Source organism: Erinaceus europaeus, chromosome 11, assembly GCF_950295315.1.
Source record: "Erinaceus europaeus chromosome 11, mEriEur2.1, whole genome shotgun sequence".
Classification (NCBI taxonomy): domain Eukaryota; kingdom Metazoa; phylum Chordata; class Mammalia; order Eulipotyphla; family Erinaceidae; genus Erinaceus; species Erinaceus europaeus.
Genome location: NC_080172.1, coordinates 4,069,581 through 4,093,199, shown reverse-complemented (window position 1 = coordinate 4,093,199; position 23,619 = coordinate 4,069,581). Strand labels below are relative to the sequence as shown.

General features: G+C 46.1%; 1 protein-coding gene across 1 annotated transcript in view; it reads left to right on the top strand.

Moving 5' to 3' along the window:
• AP3B1 (adaptor related protein complex 3 subunit beta 1) overlaps nucleotides 1–23,619 on the top strand; it is a 228,023-nt gene that overhangs the window by 726 nt on the left and 203,678 nt on the right. The gene's annotated exons all lie outside the window — the stretch shown is intronic.

Below are 23,619 nucleotides of genomic sequence, written 5' to 3'. Positions count from 1 at the left end.
TGCTGGGTGCTCGGGGTGCTGGGATTCTCGGGGTGCTGGGTGCTCGGGGTGCTGGGTGTTGGGGTTCTCGGGGTGCTGGGATTCTCGGGGTGCGGGGGGTGCTGGGTGCTCGGGGTGCTGGGGTGGCTGGGTGCTCGGGGTGCTGGGGTGCTGGGGGTGCTGGGTGTTGGGGTTCTCGGGGTGCTGGGGTGCTGGGGGTGCTGGGTGTTGGGGTTCTCGGGGTGCTGGGTGCCTGGGGTGCTGGGGGTGCTGGGGTGCGGGGGTGCTGGGATTCTCGGGGTGCTGGGATGCTGTGGGTGCTGGGGTGCGGGGGTGCTCGGGGTGCTGTGTGCTGGGGTGCGGGGTGCTCGGGGTGCTGGGGGTGCGGGGTGCTCGGGGTGCTGGGTGTTGGGGTTCTCGGGGTGCTGGGGTGCGGGGTGCTCGGGGTGCTGGGGTGCTGGGGGTGCTGGGTGCTCGGGGTGCTGGGGGTGCGGGGTGCTCGGGGTGCTGGGTGTTGGGGTTCTCGGGGTGCTGGGTGCTCGGGGTGCTGGGTGCTCGGGGTGCTGGGTGCTCGGGGTGCTGGGTGCTGGGATTCTCGGGGTGCTGGGTGCTCGGGGTGCTGGGTGCTGGGATTCTCGGGGTGCTGGGTGCGGGGTGCTGGGGTGCTGGGTGCTCGGGGTGCTGGGTGCTCGGGGTGCGGGGTGCTGGGATTCTCGGGGTGCCTGGTGCTCGGGGTGCTGGGTGCTGGGATTCTCGGGGTGCTCGGGGTGCTGGGATTCTCGGGGTGCTGGGTGCTCGGGGTGCTGGGGGTGCTGGGTGTTGGGATTCTCGGGGTGCTGGGTGCTCGGGGTGCTGGGTGCTGGGATTCTCGGGGTGCTGGGGTGCTGGGTGCTCGGGGTGCTGGGATTCTCGGGGTGCTGGGTGCTCGGGGTGCTGGGATTCTCGGGGTGCTGGGTGCTCGGGGTGCTGGGATTCTCGGGGTGCTGGGTGCTCGGGGTGCTGGGTGTTGGGGTTCTCGGGGTGCTGGGATTCTCGGGGTGCGGGGGGTGCTGGGTGCTCGGGGTGCTGGGGTGGCTGGGTGCTCGGGGTGCTGGGGTGCTGGGGGTGCTGGGTGTTGGGGTTCTCGGGGTGCTGGGTGCCTGGGGTGCTGGGGGTGCTGGGGTGCGGGGGTGCTGGGATTCTCGGGGTGCTGGGATGCTGTGGGTGCTGGGGTGCGGGGGTGCTCGGGGTGCTGTGTGCTGGGGTGCGGGGTGCTCGGGGTGCTGGGGGTGCGGGGTGCTCGGGGTGCTGGGTGTTGGGGTTCTCGGGGTGCTGGGGTGCGGGGTGCTCGGGGTGCTGGGGTGCTGGGGGTGCTGGGTGCTGGGGGTGCGGGGTGCTCGGGGTGCTGGGTGTTGGGGTTCTCGGGGTGCTGGGTGCTCGGGGTGCTGGGTGCTCGGGGTGCTGGGTGTTGGGGTTCTCGGGGTGCTGGGGTGCGGGGTGTGGGGTGCTGGGGTGCTGGCTGCTCGGGGTGCTGGGGTGCGGTGTGCTGGGATGCTGGGTGCTGAGGTGCGGGGGTGCTGGGGTGCGGGGTGCTGGGATGCTGGGTGCTGAGGTGCGGGGGTGCTGGGGTGCGGGGTGCTGGGGTGCTGGGTGCGGGGGTTCTGGGGTGCGGGGTGCGGGGTGCTGGGGTGTGGGGTGCGGGGTGCTGGGGTGCGGGGTGCGGGGTGCTGGGGTGCGGGGTGCGAGGCTCCTCGGCCCTGGCACCTTTTGGCAGGAGGCAGCCGTTGGGGGGAGGCTTAGCTCCTTGCTTTCTTCTTTAAATTATCTTCACTAACTGGTTGGAAAGAGACAGCCAGACATCGGGAAGGAAGAGAGAGACAGAGCCACGGTGATGGTGGTGGGGGACATAGCACAATGGCTATGCAAACAGACTCTCTTGCCTGAGGCTCTGAAGTCCCAGGTTCAATCCCCATACCCCCATAAGCCAGATCTGAGCAGTGCTCTGGTTTAAAGAAACAGAAAAACAAAAACGGAGAGACGCCTGTAGCCCTGCTTCACCACTCGTGAAGCTTTCCCCCCCTGCTGGTGGGGACTGGGGGCTCGAACCTGGGTCCGTGTGCCACCTGGCCCCTCTTTTTTTCTTGGAACAGCAAATTAAAAAAAAAAATGTTATCTTTATTTGTTTGTTGGACAGAGACAGGTAGAAATTGAGAGGGAGAGAGAGAGACAGAGAGACACCTGCAGCCCTGCTTCACCACTCATGAAGCTTTCCCCCTGCAGGTGGGGACTGGGGGCTTGAACCCGGGTCCTTGTGCATTGTAACAGGTGTGCTCAACCAGGTGAGCCACTGCCCAGCCCCCCCATTTATTAAATTTTATTTAAGATTATTTTTTCCATTATATTTGTTTATTGGATAGAGACAGCCAGAAATTGAGAGGGAAGGGGGAAGATAGGGAGAGAGAGGGTGGGGTAGATAGCATAATGGTTATGTAGAGAGACTCTCCGAAGTCCCAGGTTCAATCCCTTGCACCACCATAAACCAGAGCTGAGCAGTGCTTCTGTAAAATAAATAAATACTTGAGAGAGAGAGAGAGAGAGAGAGAGAGCACTGGTTCACTACTTGCAGAGCTTTCCCCCCTGCAAGTGGGGGCCAGAGGCTTGAACCCGGGTCCTATCCTATGCATTGTACCGTGAGCTCAACTAGGTAGGTCACATCAGTACCCAGCCCCCTCATTTAAAAATTTTTATTTAAAATTATTTTTTTCCTTATATTTATTTATTGGATAGAGCCGGCCAGAAATTGAGAGGGGAGGGAGAGATAGAGAGGGAGAGTGAGACACCTGCAGCCCTGCTTCACCACTTGCAAAGCTTTCTCCCCTGCAAGTGGGGACTGGGGCCTTGAACCCGGGTCCTTGTGCACTATAACGTGTGTGCACCCAGCCAGGTACATCGCCCACCCCCCCCTCCTCATTTTTTTTTTTATTAGTGATTTAATAATGATTAAATTGCTAATCAGAGAGCTTAGGTTCCCACAAAAGACTGAATTAGTTTGGGTTGGGGCACAGGAAGTTTGAATTTTACATACATTCTTCTAATTAAAATTTGAATTTTGAACAAACACCTGTCTTCTAGAATTTGAAAAATTTTAAAAATATTTTTCTATTGTAGGGATTTAATAATGATCAACAAGACTGTGAGATCACAGGGGTACAATTCCACACAGTTCCCACCACCTGAGTTCCGTGTCCCATCCCCTCCATTGGAAGCTTCCCTATTTATACCTCTGGGAGTTTGAAGCAGAATTTTTTCATATGAAATTTGAACACACACTTGTGTCCAAAGACGTGTGCTTCGTTGAACATGGAGAAGGAAATTCTTTTAGGGTGACAGGAGTGTCTGGGGAGCTAGTAGGAGAGTTTGTAAATGTTTGTAAATCAACAACCTGACTTTATAAATGTTAGTGTTCTGGGGCAGTACTCTGCACTGTAGGCTTTAACCCACTAACAAAACAATAAGCATATAAGTAGAGATTATTTAGAGTTAATATATTCACAGTTACTGTGAACACGTGCTCAACTTTTTCAAATTAATAATGTGGATTTTTAGAATGAATATGAAAAGTACACTTGTTTTTTTTTATATATAGTTAGTAATAATATTTTAAGTAGCATAAAGGAATGTAAGGAAACACTTCCCAGTTTGATATTTTTGGAGAGGGGTGTGTAGGAGTGTTGCACTTACAGAATCTTGACCATTTATGTATTTATTGTCGTCATTTGTCCATCCTCATTTTCCATCTCGCAGTATTAATCACTGCAGTAACGTAACTGGCCATTGCCAGCTTGCTGGTAGATTAAGGTAACAGTTTTGTTGGTATCTTTGCAGATGTGAGAAAAGTGTAGGTAAAAGTCAGGCTTTACTCAATTAGCCTGGCAAGTTGAATGTAGGTTTTGACTTTGCTAAACCTTACATCTAGCATGTGTGGAATACAACTTCCCTCTTTCTAATTTCCAGGTTAGAAAAGTTTTGAAGTGAGTCAAGTTAATTTCTTTTAACTTTTCATTGTGTGGACGTAGATGGTGAATGTTCTAACAAGGACTTGTAGGTCCACTCTTCTGTTAGCAGAATGTCTCAGCTGTTGAATTAACCATCCAACCTTCATGGATTCGCCTTGCATGTGATTGAATCGCACCTTACAGACTTTTATGGTTTCTGAAGTTTTATCGTGTTTGTCTCAGAGAGCTTGTGGATGCCTGCTTTATTCGAGATGGGTCTGACTTGGAAAGAAGTGCCTGACTTTGGCTTCCACTGGTGGTGATTGAGCAGGTTAGAGTTCCTTCATGTTTGCAAAATGAGGTCTTGTCTGCGTGCACGTCCACTGTTTGCAGTTTGCTACCCTCCCTTTTATTGGATGTCATTCATTTTATTTGGTTTTGATTAATTTTATTAGCAATTTAATAATGACTTACAAAATCATAAAATAATAGGAGTATAACTCCACACCATTCCTGTCACTAGAGTTTTGTGCCCCCGCGTCTTTCCAGCTGTAACTGGCACAGTTCTCCTAAGGTCATTTTTTCCCCCCCATTTTTACTCACTTCTCTGGTCCTGCCTTCACGTCCTTTCTGAGACAAGCCTGCACCTACTACTGCTCTGGATGTCGCCCCTTGTCCCTCTTCCTTCTCAGATTAGAGAAATAGCACCTAACTTCCTCTGGTGTTTTCCAGATTCTCTTCTTTCTCAGTGGTGGTGTAAAAATAAAGGTTCCGGGGGTCGGGCGGTGGCGCAGTGGGTTAAGCGCAGGTGGCGCAAAGCACAAGGACCGGCGTAAGGATCCCGGTTCGAGCCGCCGGCTCCCCACCTGCAGGGGAGTCGCTTCACAGGCCGTGAAGCAGGTCTGCAGGTGTCTGTCTTTCTCCCCCTCTCTCTGTCTTCCCCTCCTCTCTCCATTTCTCTCTGTCCTATCCAACAACGAATTGCGTCAACAAGGGCAATAATAATAACCACAACGAAGCTACAACAAGGGCAACAAAAGGGGGGGGGGGGGAAATGGCCTCCAGGAGCGGTGGATTCATGGTGCAGGCACCGAGCCCAGCAATAACCCTGGAGGAGGAAAAAATAAAATAAAATAAATAAAATAAAGGTTCCTGGGCGAGTCGGGCTGTAGCGCAGCGGGTTAAGTGCATGTGGCGCAAAGCACAAGGACCGACTTAAGGATCCCGGTTCGAGCCCCCGGCTCCCCACCTGCAGGGGCGTCGCTTCACAGGCGGTGAAGCAGGTCTGCAGGTGTCTGTCTTTCTCTCCCCCTCTCTGTCTTCCCCTCTCTCCATTTCTGTCTGTCCTATCCAACAACGACGACATCAATAACAACAGTAATAACCACAGCAATAAAAAACAATAAAGGACAACAAAAGGAAATAAAAAACAAAGGTTCATGATCACAAATATTCTGGGTCTAGGTGGAACTGGGGTTCAGAGCCCTCTGGTCATCTTCCCCTAACATTAGTCCCCTCTGGCAGTATGGACCAAAATTTGCTATGGGGTGTAGAAGGTGGGAGTTCTGGCTTCTGTAATTTCTTCTCCACTGGACATGGGTGTTGGTGGGTCGATCCACACCCCCAGCCCTGTGTCTGTCTTTCCCTAGTGGGGAGAGATAGGACACATTGGTGAGGTCGTCTGCCCAGGGAAGTCAGGTTGGAATCCTAGTAGCATCTGCAAGTTGTTGGTTGGAATGCAGTAAGATATGTCAGGACAGAATGTTCAATAAACAGCGAGGGAGTTGGGCGGTGGCGCAGAGGGTTAATTGCATCTGGCGCAAAGTGCAGGGACCAGCACACGGATCCTGGTTCGAGCCCCTGGCTCCACACCTGCAGAGGAGTCGCTTCACAGGCAGTGAAGCAGGTCTGCAGGTGTCTTTGTCTTTCTCTCCCCCTCTCTGTCTTCCCGTCCTCTCTCCATTTCTCTGTCCTATCCAACAATGATGACATCAATAACAACAGCAATAATAACAACAACAAAAAACAAGCAGGTCTGAAGGTATCTTTCTCTCCCCCTCTGTTTTCCCCGCCTCTCTCATTATCTCTCTGTCCTATCCAACAACAACAGTAATAACTACAACAATAAAAAAAAAACAAACAAGGACAACAAAAGGCAAAAGGGAATAAATAAATAAATATATATAAAAAAAAACCAAAGTCTAAAAAATAAATAAATAAATAAATAAACAGGAATGAAAGAGTAGGAATAGGCCCAGTGAAAATAGAGACTGTAGGCTGAGAAGAGGCTAGGATGTTCTTAGGCGCCCATGACTTAGGTAATCCCTGCTTGAGCTTGATAGCTAACATGAAGGTGGACTAGAACTACTGTCTGGGAGGATGGTGTCGGAGTGGAGACTAGAACTTGAAAGCCAGGCTAGTGTATTGCACTGCAGTAAAGGACTCTGCGGGGAGGGGGTGCGTGATGGTGGAGGAGGACCGAGTTTGGGGTGAGAGTGTTTTGTTGAAAACTGAAAAATTTTACACATGTACCAGCAACTGTACTTCCTGTAAGCCAATAATTCTCTCAATAAAGGAGGGAAAAAAAAAAAGAAAGAAAGCCAGGTTAGGGCAGAGAGCAGACCCCAGACCTGGGGATATGTGTGTGTGTATTTGTATGTATGTATGTATGTATGTATGTATGCATGTATATGTATGTATTTTTTTCTCTTTTTTTAAATAGTCCCTTTTGTTGCCCTTGTTTTTTTTTATTGTTGTAGTTATTATCATTGTTATTGATGTCGTCGTTGTTGGATAGGACAGAGAGAAATGGAGAGGGGAGGGGAAGACAGAGAGGGGGAGAGAAAGACAGACACCTGCAGACCTGCTTCACCGCCTGTGAAGCGACTCCCCTGCAGATGGGGAACCAGGGGCTCGAACCAGGATCTTTATGCCGGTCCTTGCGCTTCGCGCCACATGCGCTTAACCCGCTGCGCTACCCCCCGACTCCTTATCTGTATGTATTTAGCAGTTAACCCCATCGATCTGACCCAGGGCCCGCGTCTATTCCTAGTCAGCACAGGAGCCCGCGTGGCCTCTGAGCCCCTGTCAGTCTGAGCTCACCGTCCATGGGCACAGCTGGAACCTTCTAGGCCGCTCTCATGTCAGGACCCGTCTTCCTCCAGGGGCAGAGCGGGCCAAGCAGCCGCCCTGCAGAGAGTGGGGCCGTCCCTGCCATTATAGTGAGGATAAGGTTCCATGATGCGTTTTCATTCACTCGAGATGAGGGAGAGACAGCACAGGAGCAGCCTCTGGTGCAGGTACCTCGTGTGGTGCCAGGACTAGAACTAGAACATGTGTCTGCCCGTGGCCAGGCATGCACTTGTCTGGGGGAGCTCTCTTTCTGCCCTAATAGTGGGTTGGATTTAGAATCAGAATACCTAACATGTATTGAGTGCTTGGACACAGGATAATATTAGTTCTTTCAGGCAGTGCAGCCTTTGTTGTTTTATTGTTGTTGTTATTGATGTCATCGTTGTTGGATAGGACAGAGAGAAATGGAGATAGGAGGGGAAGACAGAGTGGGGGAGAGAAAGATAGACACCTGCAGACCTGCTTCACTGCCTGTGAAGGGATTCCCCTGCAGGTGGGGAGCCGGGGCATCAAACCTGGATCTTTATGCCGGTCGGTCCTTGCGCTTTGCGCCACCTGCGCTTAACCCGCTGCGCTACCGCCTGACTCCCAGTAAACTGTGTATTTTAATCTGATGTCATTTCTCTCAAATACTTTTTTTTTTTTGGCCTCCAGGTTTTTTGCTGGGACATGCTGCCTGCACTACAAGAATCTACTGCTCTTGGAGGCCATTTTTTCCCATTTTGTTACCCAGTGCTCCATCACCCAGCCCCACATCCTCCATTCTTGCTTGGTGACAGGAAATGACCCACAGCTGGATATGCCTGGTAGTAGTGAACAGTCTCGGGTCCTTTTTTTTGGTTTGTTTTCTATTTCCAGAAAGAGAGAGAGAGAGAGAGGGAGGGAGAGAGAGAGAGATATGCAGAAAGAAAGGACAGACACCAGTGCTCTGTTCTACCACTTATGGAGAGAAAGAAGAGAGAGAGAGAGAGGGAGAGGGAGAGCAGGAGAGAGAGAGATGCAGAAAGAAAGGACAGACACCAGAGCTCTGTTCTACCACTTACGGGGAGAGAGAGAGAGAGAGAGAGAGAGGGAGGGAGAGAGAGATGCAGAAAGAAAGGACAGACACCAGAACTCTGTTCTACCACTACGGGGGGGGGGGGGGGGGAGAGAGAGATGGATATGCAGAAAGAAAGGACGGACACCAGAGCTCTGTTCTACCACTTATGGAGTTCCCACACGCCATCCACACTGTTCCCATGTGCTGCCAGGGGTCTGGAATTGTTAATCGCATATTTGCTATGTGTGTATATGAGTACATGTGAGTTGGACCTTACTGTTTTATTTGCAAATAACTCTAAAATGTCAGTCAGTTCCATTGTTTTAATATCTCTGATAGCAAATGCTATTTATTCCAAAATAACTATTAAAAGAGAAGATGTTCCAGTGGTATCTGCTGACCGTCCTTGGCCAGGTAACCGATCCTGTTCCTTACGGATAGGACTGCGGCTTTGCAGAGCTGACCTGCTCATGTCAGCGCTTGCTGTCTCACGGGGACATCAGTGCTTTTCTCTTTGAATTGTTGAACGTACATCAGCGTGAATGAGGGCATACCTGCCACACTCGATAGAGAATGGAGGAAATGCTGTCCGTCAGCAGAGGCTTACTAACAGATCGTGAGACTGTAGCATTTCATCTGCTTAGCTTGCATTTATTCCTGGAGGAAAGGCATTTTTTTTTGGTTTTTGTTTATTATTTATTTACTTATTTTGTCTCCAGGGTTATCGCTGGGGCTCAGTGCCTGCACTTCGAATCCACTGCTCCTGGAGGCTATTTTTTTTCCCTTTTGTTGCCCTTGTTTATCATTGTTGTGGTTATTATTAGTGTTGTTATTATTGACACTGTTGTTGGATAGGACAGAGAGAAATAAGAGGGGGAGAGAAAGATAGACACCTACAGACCTGAACCTCTCTCCCCCCCCTTGTAGGTGGGGAGCCAGGGGTTCGAACCTGGATCCTTATGTGGCTGGTTCTTGCGCTTTGCGCCATGTGTGCTTAACCTGCTGTGCTACCACCTGGCCCCCCCCCCCATTTTTTTAAAGTTCTTTATTGGGGAATTAATGGTTTACAGTAGAAAGCAAAACACAATGGTTTGTCCATGTGTAACATTTCCCAGTTTTCCACATAGCAATTCAACTCCCCACTAGACCCTCCTCTGCCATAGGACATGAGCCCTTCCCCCACCCCACAGTCTTTTCCTTTGGTGCCACACACCAGCTCCAGTCCAAGTTCTGCTTAGCGTTTTCCCTTCTGATCTTGTTTTTCAACTTCTGCCGGAGAGTGAGATCATCCCATATTCATCCTTCTGTGTTGGTCTGCTTCTAAAACCCCTTCTGTTTCATTGGTTTAATCCCCCCTGCTTAACCCTGTGTTCTATTTACATAACCACTGTTCACTAAGCACCGCCCTGCCTCCAGGGCATTGGTTTAATCCCCACTGGTTCACGTTGTCTTTTTGCTCCGCCCCCTCTCCTAGTACACCCTGGTTTGCACCAGTCACTTTTCACTCCACCCTCTCTACGTCACATCCTGTTTCCACCCTACTTGGCCAGTATATATATAAGGACAGGATTGTGATTAGAGATAGCTTAGATTGCGCTGTGTTTCACATGAATGAAGAGATATCGTCTGTCTCCCGCCCGCGAAGCTAGTCCGGCATAATGGCGCCCTGAACAGGGACTGGCACTTCTGTTTCTGACTTATTTTGACTTTTTTCCAGATAGTGAGAGAGATGTATAGAGAGATGGAGACAGCACTCCAACATTGAAGTTCTCGCTCTCCCCACCCCCAAGGATATAATGTCCCCTGTGGTGTCCTGGGGACTGGAGCCTCAGTTGCATGCACGGCTTCCCTGGTCAGCTGTCTCACTGGCCTCAGTGTCTGTGATACTGCTCTGAGTGACAGAAAGCACGGTGAGGCGAGGTCAAGTACAGCATGGTGAATCTCAGCCATGGGATTTTTGTAGATTAACAACCCCCCAACTAGCTTGGTTATAATAATAATAGTAATTGTTATTATAGATTGCCTTTTCAATCCCTGAGACTACAAGGAAGCTTCCCCATTCTCTTTAAAATCTCTTTTTCTCCCAGTCCTGGAACCCCTGGGACTTTGCTTGTATTTCATGGTGCCTCGCCTCTGGATCCCTTACCCTGTGGCGCTCGCTGCCTCTGCTGACCTTAGCTACATCAGTGCGGCCACAGCCACCACATCACGTAATGCCGCCACTGCCTTTTGCTTTGGATCACATCAAGAGACTCCAAGCTGAGACGCCAACCTTCCAACCCCAGTAATCTGCTGCCAAGCTATGATTGCTACCAAGATGCCATCCTGACTTCCCCAAGCAGACGACCTCGCCAATGTGTCCCAGAACCTCCCCTCCCCAGATCCCTGCCCCACTAGGGAAAGACAGAGGCAGGCTGGGGGTGTGGATCCACCTGCCAGCACCCATGTCCAGTGGAGAAGCTGATAATTACAGAAATAAGACCTCTCACCTTCTGCACCTCATAAAGAGCTTTGGCCCATACTCCCAGAGTGGGAAAAATGTTAGGGGAAGATGACCTGAACTTCAGTAATTCCATCAGGACCCAGAGAGAAGGAAAGGGAAGAACAAAAAAGGACACTCAGAAGTAGTAGATGTGACTTAGGAAGGAAGGAAGAGAAGGTAGGACCATAGGAAAAAAATGGGCAAATATATATAAATATAGACAGTTAAATAATAGTTACCTGCTGCAGTTTCCAGTAGAGGGGATGGTGACCTAGAATTCTGGTGGTGGGAAGGATATATACTTATACCCTTGTTATGTATAACATTTTGTAAATCAATATTAAATCACTCATAAAAATTTAAAAAGAATGATCACGTTGGCTTGGGAGGCTACTTGGTGGTATTACTCATGCTTGAGGCCATCCATGTATTCATCCTCCATTCTGCATTAAAAAAAGAAAGAAAGAAAGAGGAAAACAAGCAGACAGATGGTTCGTTGAAATGTTTTTTTCCCCCCACTGCATGGAAAGTTACAAATGTTCATGTAATGACAAATACAGTAAAATAATTAGACAGTACTGCAAGTTGTATACATAAATGAACTACTGACAAAAATAAATTGCCCACAGTCCAAAATCAAAATTTAAAGTGAAGAGCCCAAAGTAGAATAATCAAGAGGAAAGTGATTTTCTTGGACTTCATATTATGGGTATGTTGGTTTGCTTACTCAGAAAAGACTTTGTTAGCGTCTCAGCTGGGAAGAGCTCCAAGAGCCACGAAGTGGACAGTTGATAGTCAGCGTCTGCTATCGATGTGCTGATTACTCACCTGTGCTGCTGATAGGAACCAGCCTCCTTAGGGGCCAGTGCCATTAATCCCTCAGCTCAGTGAACTGGCATGGCAGTTGGTCATAGGCGAGAGTCTCGCATGAGTCTAGTTCCAAAATGATAGCTCAATAGAGCTAGGTCTCGCTCTGTTTGACTGGAGGAGTGGGTTTTCTCGCCGTTTCTTCAGACTTTGATTAAGAATGTCACTGTGAAGGGTGAAAGGACATGAGTGCTGTGAGTTTGTCCACACGAGGATAGAAAAGGAGCAGACTGGGAGCTGGGGGTGGCACTCCTCCAGGGCCGCTAATAAAGTCTTGGCTTTCTTATTTTATTTATTTATTTTTCCCTTTTGTTGCCCTTGTTGTTTTTCATTGTTGTTATTATTGTCATTGTTAGATAGGACAGAGAGAAATGGAGAGAAGAGGGGAAGACAGGAGGAAAGATAGACAGATACCTGCAGACCTGCTTCACCACCTGTGAAGGGACTCCCCTGCAGGTGGGGAGCCGGGGGCTTGAACTGGGATCCTTACGCCGGTCCTTGTGCTTTGCGCCACGTGCGCTAAACCCACTGCACTACTGCCCGACTCCCAACACTCCCTGTTTTTATCATGGTAACATATACATCTGTCTAGATAGATATATAAATACATACATACAGAATATGTTATTACCGTTATTTTGAAAAATATTGTTTCATCAATTAAAAATAAAAATTTTTTTTGGGGGGCAGGTGGTGGCTTTCTATCCAGTATGAAGAGAGCCCATAGGATAGTTTTGAACAGGCTTTGCATTCAGAAGGCAGTATCTGCTGTATGCTTGAGAAATTTTCCTGCTTTAACAAAGTCATAGTCTGTGGAATCCCTCCTCCTCCCATTAATCTAAAAATCACTCAAGTGACTTATTTAAATAATACGAGAGAGGCCAGAGAATGTGTTTGTGTGTGTTTTGGGGGGAGAACTAGGCTAGCACTCTGGTAAGTGTGGTGCTGGAATTGAACTTGGGATCTCATGCATGCAAATCCTGCTCTCTACCACTGAGCTTCTCCCTTGACTGCCAGAAATAATCACTCCTCCTTTCCTTTCCTTGATAACAATATGAACCACTGAGTGATGACTGCTACAAAACCATGAGTGAAATTTGAGACCTGCAGGTAGCTAGTGTTCGCAACTCTGTGACATTCATTTTGGGTATTAGCTCCCCTCCCCTCCCCTCCCCTCCCCTTCCCTCCCCTCCCCTCCCCTCCCCTCCCCTCCCCTCCCCTCCCCTCCCCTCCCCTCCCCTCCCCTCCCCCTCCCCTCCCCTTCCCCCTCCCCTCCCCTCCCCTCCCCTCCCCTCCCCTCCCCTCCCCTCCCCTCCCCTCTTTTTTTTTCCCCCAGAGCTCTTCTCAGCTCTGGTTTATGGTGGTGCAGGAGATTGAACCTGAAACTTTGGAGCCTCAGGAATGAGTCTCTTTGCATAATTATTATGCTGTTTACCCCTGCCTAGATGACAGTAGTTTTCCAACAGTTGGCAAAACTGAAATAATCTTGTAAACTTCAATGGCTTGTATTTTTTTCTGTAGCAATTTACATAACTTCTTTCTTTCATGAGTGAGATAGGAGGAGATAGGGGGATTGAACCTGGAACTTTGGAGCCTCAGGCATGAGAATCTCTATGCATAACCATTATGCTATTTACCCCCGCCCCAGATGATTATTTCTTTACCTAAGCTTACGTATTTATCTGGGATCTTGGGGGAGGTGGTGGTCTGTGACTTTATTTTCTCTCTTTTTTTAAAGTTTGTTTTATTCTTTTTTTTTAAATTTCTTTATGGGGGAATTAATGTTTTACATTCAACAGTAAATACAATAGTTTGTACATGCATAACCTTCCCCAGTTTCCCATATAACAATACAATCCCCACTAGGTCCTCTGTCATCCTTCTTGGACCTGTATTCTCACCCTCACCCCAGAGTCTTTTACTTTGGTGCAATACGCCAATTCCAGTTCAGGTTCGACTTATTTATTTTTTTTTCCCTTCTGATCTTGTTTTTCAACTTCTGTCTGAGAGTGAGATCATCCCATATTCATCCCTCTGTTTCTGACTTATTTCACTTAACATGACTTTTTCAAGGTCCATCCAAGATCGGCTGAAAACGGTGGTCACCATTTTTTACAGCTGAGTAGTATTCCATTGTGTATATAGACCACAACTTGCTCAGCCACTCATCTGTTGTTGGACACCTGGGTTGCTTCCAGGTTTTGGCTATTACAAATTGTGCTGCTAAGAACATATGTGTGCACAGATCTTTTTGGATGGATGTGTTGGGTTCCTTAGGATCTATCCCCAGGAGAGGAATTGCAGGATCATAGGGTAGGTCCATTTCTAGCCTTCTGAGAGTTCTCCAGACTGTTCTCCACAGAGGTTGGACCCATTGACATTCCCACCAGCAGTGTAGGAGGGTTCCTTTACCCCACATCCTCTCCAGCATTTGCTGCTGTTACCTTTTTTTTTTAAATATATTTTTTTTATTTAAGAAAGGATTAATGAACAAAAACATAAGGTAGGAGGGGTACAACTCCACACAATTCCCACCACCCAATCTCTATAACCCACCCCCTCCCATGATAGCTTTCCCATTCTCCAGCCCTCTGGGAGCATGGACCCAGGGTCATTGAGGGTTGCAGAAGGTGGAAGGTCTGGCTTCTGTAATTGCTTCCCCGCTGAACATGGACGTTGACTGGTCGGTCCATACTCCCAGTCTGCCTCTCTCTTTCCCTAGTAAGGTGTGTCTCTGGGGAAGCTGAGCTCCAGGACACATTGGTGGGGTCTTCAATCCAGGGAAGCCTGGCCAGCATCCTGGTGGCATCTGGAACCTGGTGATTGAAAAGAGAGTTAACATACGAAGCCAAACAATTTGTTGAGCATGCTGTTACCTTTTCTGATGTATGACATTCTTACAGGAGTGAAGTGGCTATCTCATTGTTGTCTTTATTTGCATTTCTCTGACAATCAGAGACTTGGAGCATTTTTTCATGTGTTTCTCGGCCTTTTGGATCTCTTCTGTGGTGAATATTCTGTCCTTGTCCTCCCCCCAGTTTTGGGTGGGGTTATTTGTTGTCTTGTTGTTGAGTCTGGCAAGCTCTTTATATATGTTGGTTATTAAACTCTTGTCTGATGTATGGCATGTAAAGATCTTCTCCCATTCTGTGAGGGGTCTCTTGGTTTGGGTAGTGGTTTCTTTTGCTGTGAAGAAGCTTTTTAATTTGATGTATTCCTGTTGTTGTGGTGGTCTGGTGTTGGGCTGCACCGCGGAGAAGAGAGTGGACGTCCAGAGCAAAGGGGTACACAAATATTTATTATAGGATGGGTTCGGACCACGTGGAGCCAGCCGGCAATGGCCGACCACGGGGGGAGAGCAGGGAGCGAGACCTCAGAGAGGGAGAGCTGAGAGCCCAGAGAGAGGGGGGGATGAGGGGGCTTTTTATTGGGCGACAACCAGAGGTGATGTGTAGGGCCAGGATTGGTTGAAGGGGGCAATGCTAGGGTTTTGCGTGGCGTAGTAAAACCTGGGGGCGGAGACTACATCAGAATAACTCCTCAGCAACATATTCCCATAGATTTATACTAGCCTTAGTCTTCTTTATAACCAGATTCGTTTCATTGAAGATGTCTTTAAAATGTATGTGGAAAAGAGTTCTGCCAATATTTTTCTCTTAAGTATCTGATAGTTTGTGGTCTTAACATCCAAGTCCTTGATCCACTTGGAATTTACTTTAGTATTTGGTGAAATGTAGTGGTTCAGTTTCATTCTTCTACATGTTTCAACCCATTGTTTCCAACACCATTTGTTGAAGAGACTCTGCTTTCCCCATGTAATAGTCTGGGCCCCTTTATCAGGGATTAGATGTCCATAGGTGTGGGGCCTCATTTCTGGGCTCTCAATTCTATTCCACTGGTCAGTGTGTCTATTCAGGTTCCAGTACCAAACAGTTTTGATGACTATGGCCCTAAAATACAATTTGAGATCTGGGAGTGTGATGCCTCCAGTTCTGTTCTTTTTTCTCAAGATTGTTTTGACAATTCTAGGCCTTTTCTGGTTCCAGATAAACATTTGTAGCATTTGTTCTATTCTCCTAAAAAATGTGGTTGGGATCTTGATGGGGATACCATTAAATTTGTATATGGCTCTGGGCTCTGGGTAGTACATTGATTTTGATGATGTTAATTCTTCCAACTCATGAACATGGAATATCTTTCCACTTCTTTGTGTCTTTTTCAATTTCCTTGAGTAGTGACTCATAATTTTCAGTATACAAGTCTTTTACTTCTTTGGTTAGGTTTACTCCTAGATATTTTATTGTTTTTGTTGCTAGAGTAAAAGGAATTGATTTCTGGATTTCAATTTCTTCTAACTTAGTGTTTGCATAGAGGAATGCCACTGACTTTTGAATGTTAATTTTATAGCCTGACACCTTACTGTATTTCCTGATGATTTCCAAAAGCTTCTTGCTGGATTCCTTAGGTTTTTCTGTGTATACTATCATGTCATCCGTAAATAGGAAGAGTTTGACTTCTTCTCTTCCAATCTGTATCCCTTTAATTCCTTGCTCCTGCCTGATTGCTACGGCAAGAACTTCCAACACTATGTTGAATAGTAATGGTGATAGTGGGCAGCCCTATCTAGTACCTGATCTGAATGGAAATGCTGCCAGTTTTTCACCATTGAGTGTGATGTTGGCTGTAGGTTTGCTATATATAGACGCCATTATCTTGAGGAATTTTCCATCTATTCCCATTTTTTGTAGTGTTTTGATCATAAAGGGGTGTTGTATTTTGTCAAAGGCTTTCTCTGCATCTATTGATATGACCATATGGTTTTTGGTCTTGCTTTTGTTGATGTGGTGGATCACATTGATTGATTTACGTGTATTAAATCAACCTTGCATGCCTGGGATAAACCCCACTTGGTCATGATGAACAGTCTTTTTAATATACTGCTGTATCCAGTTGGCTAGAATTTTGGTTAATATTTTAGCATCTATGTTCATCAGAGATATTGGTCTATAGTTTTCTTTTTTGGTTGTGACCCTGTCTGCTTTTGTTAATCAAAGTGATGTTTGCTTCATAGAAGCTGGCAGGGAGTATTCCAGTGTCTTCAATCTTCTGGAAGACTTTTAAAAGTAGAGGTATTAGTTCTTCTCTGAAGGTTTTGTAGAATTCATTTGTAAAACCATCTGGTCGAGGGCTTTTATTTTTGGGGAGATTTTTGATAACTCTTTGATTTTCATTAGGTGTGATGAGCCTGTTCATGCTATTCACTTCCTCTTGACTTAGTTTTGGAAGTTGGTAGGTATCTAGGAAATCGTCCATTTCTTCCAGGTTCTCTAGCTTGGTGGCATATAGTTGTTCATAGAAGCCTCGCATGATATGTCGAATTTCTGCGGTGTCTGTTGTGATATCTCTTCTTTCATTTAGAATCCAATTTATTTGGGTCTTCTCCCTTTTTTGTTTTGTGAGTCTGGCTAAAGGTTTGTCCAGTTAGTTTACTCTTTCTAAAGTTTGTTTTATTCTAATGAGAGAGATAGAGAAAGATACTGAAAGAGGGAGAAAGAGACACAGAGACAGATACCAGAGCACTAGAGCACTGCTCAGTTCTGGTTTATGTTGTTGCAGGGGCTTGAACCTGGGATTTTAGAGCCTCAGGCATGAAAGTCTCTTTGCATTATGCTATCTCCCCGTCCCTGACTTTTCCTTAATTGTGGTCAGAGCACATAGCATTACAATTATCAGTTAAACTGTTTCTTAGTGTAAGACCTCGTTATGCTAAGTGCTAAGTGTATCCATGTTGTACCTTGGTCTCCAGAACTTGGCCATCTTGCCACGTGGGTGTATCACTTTAGAAACAAAAGGGATAGTTACTGGAAAGTGCTTCAGTGTATTGGTTTCCTCAGTTCCCTACACAGTTGGCTGATCCAAACTCATCAGATGGAAAACTTGGGTTCTGTGGCCTGGGAAAATTTTCGAGAGGATTTAAAAATTAATCTAGCTTTGAGTTGGCACATCTTACTAATACAGTCGTAGAAAACTTCTCTCCGCTCTACTATAGTTTGTAAATTTCTTGGAGGCCCATCTGATAGTCATACGCAGACCTGACGCACAGGCTCACTTATTAGCATATCTGTGCTTATGCCCATCTGTTCCTGTGGCACTCTGCCCATGGCTGCAGTGGCATGTGTGCCAGTCTCAGTGAAGCATGTGAGCCAACCAAGATGAATTGTTTGGATGGAATACACTTATCCTGTAATGCTAATTAATTTTGAGCTGATGAATCTACGGGAGATAATGTTAACTGAATATAGTCAGTCATGTCAGTGAAAATGGAATTTATTTTGACTTACTAGGAAGTATACCATAGATGTTTTAGACGACTGCTGAAGACAGTTAAATTTAGTATTTAGTGCGTTTCTTGTGATCAGTTTTCAGTACGTAAAATTTTTAAGAGGAAAAAAGTGCACTTGAAATTTTTTTTTTTTGTAAAGTGTGGTACTTGATATTGTAGATTTATATTCTTTTCTTTTTTTACCAGAGCACTGCTCAGTTCTGGTTTATGGTGGTGCAGGGGATTGAACCTGGGACTTTGGAGTCTCAGTCATGGGAGTCTGTTTGCATAACCATTATGCTATCTACCCCTGCCTGTAGATTTATATTCTCATGATATTGCATGACATAAAATAATAATACTAACTTATAATTTTTACTTAGTGAATGAGTCCAGAGTAGCACTCTAATGTAGTCAGTTTTGGGAGTCAAGCTTGGGAGCTCAAGCATGCCATTACTGTGCACGGCTGCAGACTCACCTCCCTGGCCGTGGTGTTGTTTTTGAAATGTACTCATCAAATACTTAGCTTTAGAATGTATATAAATACAGATAGTTATGGAAATAACAGTCAACCCTTATCTGTGACCGTGGGAGAACTCATAGGGTTTCTAGTGAAGGGAGCGCAAATACTGAATACCGGTGGTGGAAATGGTATGGAATTATACCCCTGTTAGTTTATGATTTTTTAAATGAGTATTTAATCGCGAATAAGATTTTTTAAAAAGGGAAAAATATGATTTAGCTTCGTATCGGTAATCGACAGTGAAGTAAACCCTAAAGATGCTGCACTTCAAAACAAGGCTCAACTTTAGCTTCTTGCGTTCTCATTCCCTGATTAAAAAACAAACTTTATTGGCTTTAAAATAATACTTTACTTACTGCATAGAAATAGAAATCAAGGAATAAGAAGAGAGATTTGCAAAGCTTGCCTGCTGCCTGCTGAGTCGCCTTCCCAGCTGCTCAGTCACTTTCTTTACCCTCCCCCCCACCCCATTAGCTGGTATTCTCTTGAATTAGTTGCTTCTTGAAAGACATTTGATTGATTCAACGTGTGCTAAATCAAATTGATTTATTCTTGCTCGTGGACATAGCATTTACAGACTTGCGTCAGTATATTCATTTTCAAATGAAAACCCCCTCGAGTAGTTAGTTGTAGGTCAGATGTTAGGCGTTTTATTCTGATAGGCCTTGCGGAACTGTGTTCAGGGAGGGCTGTGTATTTATCGGGGAGCAGCCTGTGCCAGGAGTGAAACACGGCTTCAGAACCATCCCAGGGAGTTAAACTGCAGCCCTAACTGACTGACTGATTATCGATTTCATATATATATATATATATATATATATATTTTAAACCATAGCACTGTTCAGCTCTGATTTATGGTGGTGTGAGGGATTGAACCTGGGACTTTGGAGCCTCAGGCATGAGAGTCTATTTGCATAACCATTATGCTATCTACCCCTCAGCCCTTGATTTTTTTTTACACATTGTTACATATATATATATATATATATTTCAAACTTAATATTAGTAATTTTGATTTACAGTGCTGCTGTTGTCACTAGGATACATTCCATAATTTCCTAAGCTAGATCATAGATTTTTTTTTTTAAAGAAGGGAGTCTATATTATGTGAAAGTCACACCACCTTCTAAGTCATCATATATGGCTGGTAAACTTTGACAATGCCTGCTGTTTCCTTCACACTAAAATCAGTGTCCTCCTTGGTGATAGCAAGGTTTTTCTCACTCTCCAGTTAGATAGATTTTTCCATCCTCTGAAACCATAAAAGCATTTTAACATGAAAGAGTTATACCGTTTGATACCACAAGATGTCACTTATGTAAAAATAAAGTTGGTATTGTAATATTCCAAACTGGGAACTACAGATAACTGGGTAGGTAAATGGAAAGCGTATCTGAAGCTAGTATTAGTTTTCGGTGGAGCCAGTAGAAACATTTTATTTTTATTTATTTATTTTTTATTTATGAGAAAGGAGAGAGAAAGAACCAGACATCACTCTGGCACATGTGCTGCCGGGGATCGAACTCGGAACCTCATGCTTGAGAGTCCAGAGCTTTGTCCCTGTAAAGTAATACAGAGTGGACACGTTTGGAGGGCACACTGGGTGTCACGGTGTAGACTCACTCAGATACCTACCTACTCATTTGGTAGCAAGTGAAGAGATTTGGGAAGAAATAAGTAATTTATATCAAGACTTTTCTGTAGGATGATGGTAGATCAGGTTGAAACAGTGCATAGTCTTGTCTTTTCTTTTATCTTCTCCCTCCTCCTCCCCATCTCCCCTCCTCCCCGTCCCCCTCCTCCTGATGGCCGTTTTCTCTCATTCTATGTGATAGGACAGAGAGAAATTGAGAGAGGAGGGGGAGATAGAGACGCCTGCAGCCTTGCTTCAAAGCTCATGACCCCCCCTCAGGTTTGGACTTTGAGTTTGCACTCACCTACGTGCAGTACCGCCTGGCCCCCAGTACATAGAATTTTTATCTCTTTCCTTTGAACCTTAAAGTTAGTACCTCTCCACCCCCCGTTAGCACAAAAGATACTTAACATTGTTGATGATAGTAATCTTTTTTTTTTTTTGACAAACACCCAGTATGAAACCTTTGACTTTGTTATCGGGCCCTGTTTTCTTTCTTTAGTTTGAGTGGAGGGGCCAGGGCTTTTATAAACTTGGATGGTCGGTCTACCAAAGTGGGGTGGGGTGTGGGGTGGGGGCTGTCAGATCCCGTGGTGCTGGAGGTGGGCTTAGGGTGTTTTGCAGAAAACTGGTCTGAGACATCTTGCTCTTATGCTAATAACTATTCACTCTTGGCTGTAAACAGTTAACCCCCCTCCTCCAGTTAAAGCTCAGTTATGTGTCATTACATTATCCCTTTTCTTTTTAAAAAAATGTCTTAAAAATATATATATATTCTTCATGAGGGAGAGGGAGAAAGAGAGAACCAGACCTTCACTCTGACACGAGATGCCAGAGTTTGAACTCAGGACCTCATGCTTGAGAGTCGAATGCCTTATCCTCCCCACCTCCCCCCGGAGCCACTAGTTACATTTCCTTCCTCTCTAGTTCCTGTCTAGTGACTCTTACTTCTCCTCCTTTTTTTAAAAAATATTTATTTATTTATTGCATTTTGTTGCCCTTGTTTTATTGTTGTAGTTATTACTGTTGTTGTTATTGCTGTCATCGCTGTTGGATAGGACAGAGAGAAATGGAGAGAGGAGGGGAAGACAGAGAGGGGGAGAGAAAGACAGACACCTGCAGACCTGCTTCACCGCCTGTGAAGCGACTCCCCTGCAGGTGGGGAGCCGGGGGCTCGAACCGGGATCCTTATGCCGGTCCTTGTGCTTTGCGCCACCAGCGCTTAACCCGCTGTGCTCCCGCCCGACTCCCTGGACCATCTTTTAAGAATCTTTGTCTATCAGGCAGCCTGAGGAAGAAGCAAATACTTCCTCCCACTGCAGAGCTATCTTACCTGATAGCATCTGTTCTGCCATCCAGGCTAGGGAAGGGGGTTGGTTCTTCCAGAGTGCCCCGCCTGGCCCGGCACATTTAGTTAGTTAATGGGTCTAAGTAGTATTCGAATCTACGAGAAATTCTCTTCTTTATCAGTAACTGCGTATAGATTCCTTCCTCCCGGCTTCTCATCTCACTTAGATGTTACAATCGCCCTTACAGGATTCTTGGAATTCGGGGCTGTAAGTGGAGATTCCCTTTCATAGTTGTGTGGGGAGAAAAAGGGTGTGAGTGACACGTGACTGGTATTTCAACTGGGCACTTGCTCATCATCTTCTCAGCATATGAACAGACATTTTGGGATCTGAGAATCCGTGTGTGTTCACACTGATAATTTGTTCATTACTATTTTATATCTTTGTTTGTTTCATTCATGGGCCTCATGACAACATGCACCCTGATATTATTTGTCGGGCTAGATGTGAGAGAGAGCGAGCTATTTAATTGTAAATAAGAATACCTTTATTCAACCCACTGTTTTTTAATTTTTATTTATTTTTTAATTGGGAGGACTAATGGTTTACAGTCGACTGTGCAATACAGTCGTTGCGACATGTGTAACGTTTCTCAGTTTTCCACAGAACAGTCTCTGCCCCCTCCCCCAGGTCGTCCTCCGCCATCATGTTCCACGAACACTGCTCCCCCTGCCCCCCCGAGTCTTTTACTTCTGTGCAATAACACCAGACCCAGTTCTGCTTTGTGTTTCCCCTTCTGTTCTTATTTTTCAACTTCTGTCTATGAGTGGGATCATCCCATATTCATCCTTCTCTTTCTGGCTTAGTCCAACGTTTTCTTACTTTTTCTTAAATCTTTATTAGTAGTGATTTAACAGTGGTTTATGTTGACACTGGTGGTATCGCTTCACACCTATGTGGGGTGTGTCTCAGTTAGCATCCCCTACACCAAAGTTCTTTGTGTTCCCCCCCCCACCGACCACAGTTCTGAGATAATTGTCTTTTTTTTTTTTTAATGTGGAGTCTTTAAACAAAAATTAAATATTTAGGATCAAGCCATACCACACTTAGACATATATCCAAAAGACATGAAAACACTAAATAAAAAGGATATATGAACCGGTATGTTCATAATTTCTCGACATTATTCATAGTAGCCATGGAGTGGAAACAGCCTAACTGCTTAAGTACGCCCAGAATTTTCTTACTTTTTTTAAAAAAAATATTTATTTATTCCCTCTTGTTGCCCTTGTTTTATTGTTGTAGTTGTTATTGCTGTTGTTACTGATGTCGTCATTGTTGGACAGGACAGAGAGAAATGGAGTGAGGAGGGGAAGACAGAGAGGGGGAGAGAAAGACAGACACCTGCAGACCTGCTTCACCGCCTGTGAAGCGACTCCCCTGCAGGTGGGGAGCCGGGGGCTCGAACCTGGATCCTTATGCCGGTCCTTGTGCTTTGTGCCACCTGCGCTTAACCCACTGCGCTACAGCCCGACTCCCTGCCCAGAATTTTCTAACTCTAGTGATGTATCTCCCTCCCTCCCTCCCTCCTTCCTTCCTTCCTTCCTTCCTAGGATTTTATTTATTTATGAGAAAAGAGGAGAGAGAAAGAATCAGACATCACTCTGGCACAGGTGCTGCTGGAAATTGAACTCGGGACCTCATGCTTGAGAGTCCAAAGCTTCACCACAGCGCCACCTCCTGGACCACGTGATGTATTTTTCTAATTCTAGTGATACATGAACATTTCCTTCCTATTTAGTTCCTATCTAGTGACTGTTATTTCCTCTTCCTCTTCCTTTTTTTTTTTTTTCCTTCTCTTACTCCTAATAAGCGTTTAAAAGTTTCTTTCAGGCTTTTCATTTGAAAAAGTATCCTTGGCCATTAAATAAAATAGGAGAGTAATAAAAAAAGTAGAAGGGGAAAAAAAAAAAGATTCCATGAGTTTTCTTTTTCTGTGAATTGGTAATGTGAAAGAAGATGAGACGTTTTAAGAGAAACTTCGGTTCAGCAGCATTAACATTCACAGTGTTTTGTTTTAATAGGGGCCGCTGTTAGCGCTGCAGTGCGCAGACCGAGGCGCTGTTAGCGCTGCAGTGGGCAGACCGAGGCGCTGTTAGCGCTGCAGTGCACAGAACGAGACGCTGTTAGCGCTGCAGTGCGCAGAACGAGACGCTGTTAGCGCTGCAGTGCGCAGACCGAGGCGCTGTTAGCGCTGCAGTGCGCAGACCGAGACGCTGTTAGCGCTGCAGTGCGCAGACCGAGGCGCTGTTAGCGCTGCAGTGGGCAGACCGAGGCGCTGTTAGCGCTGCAGTGGGCAGACCGAGGCGCTGTTAGCGC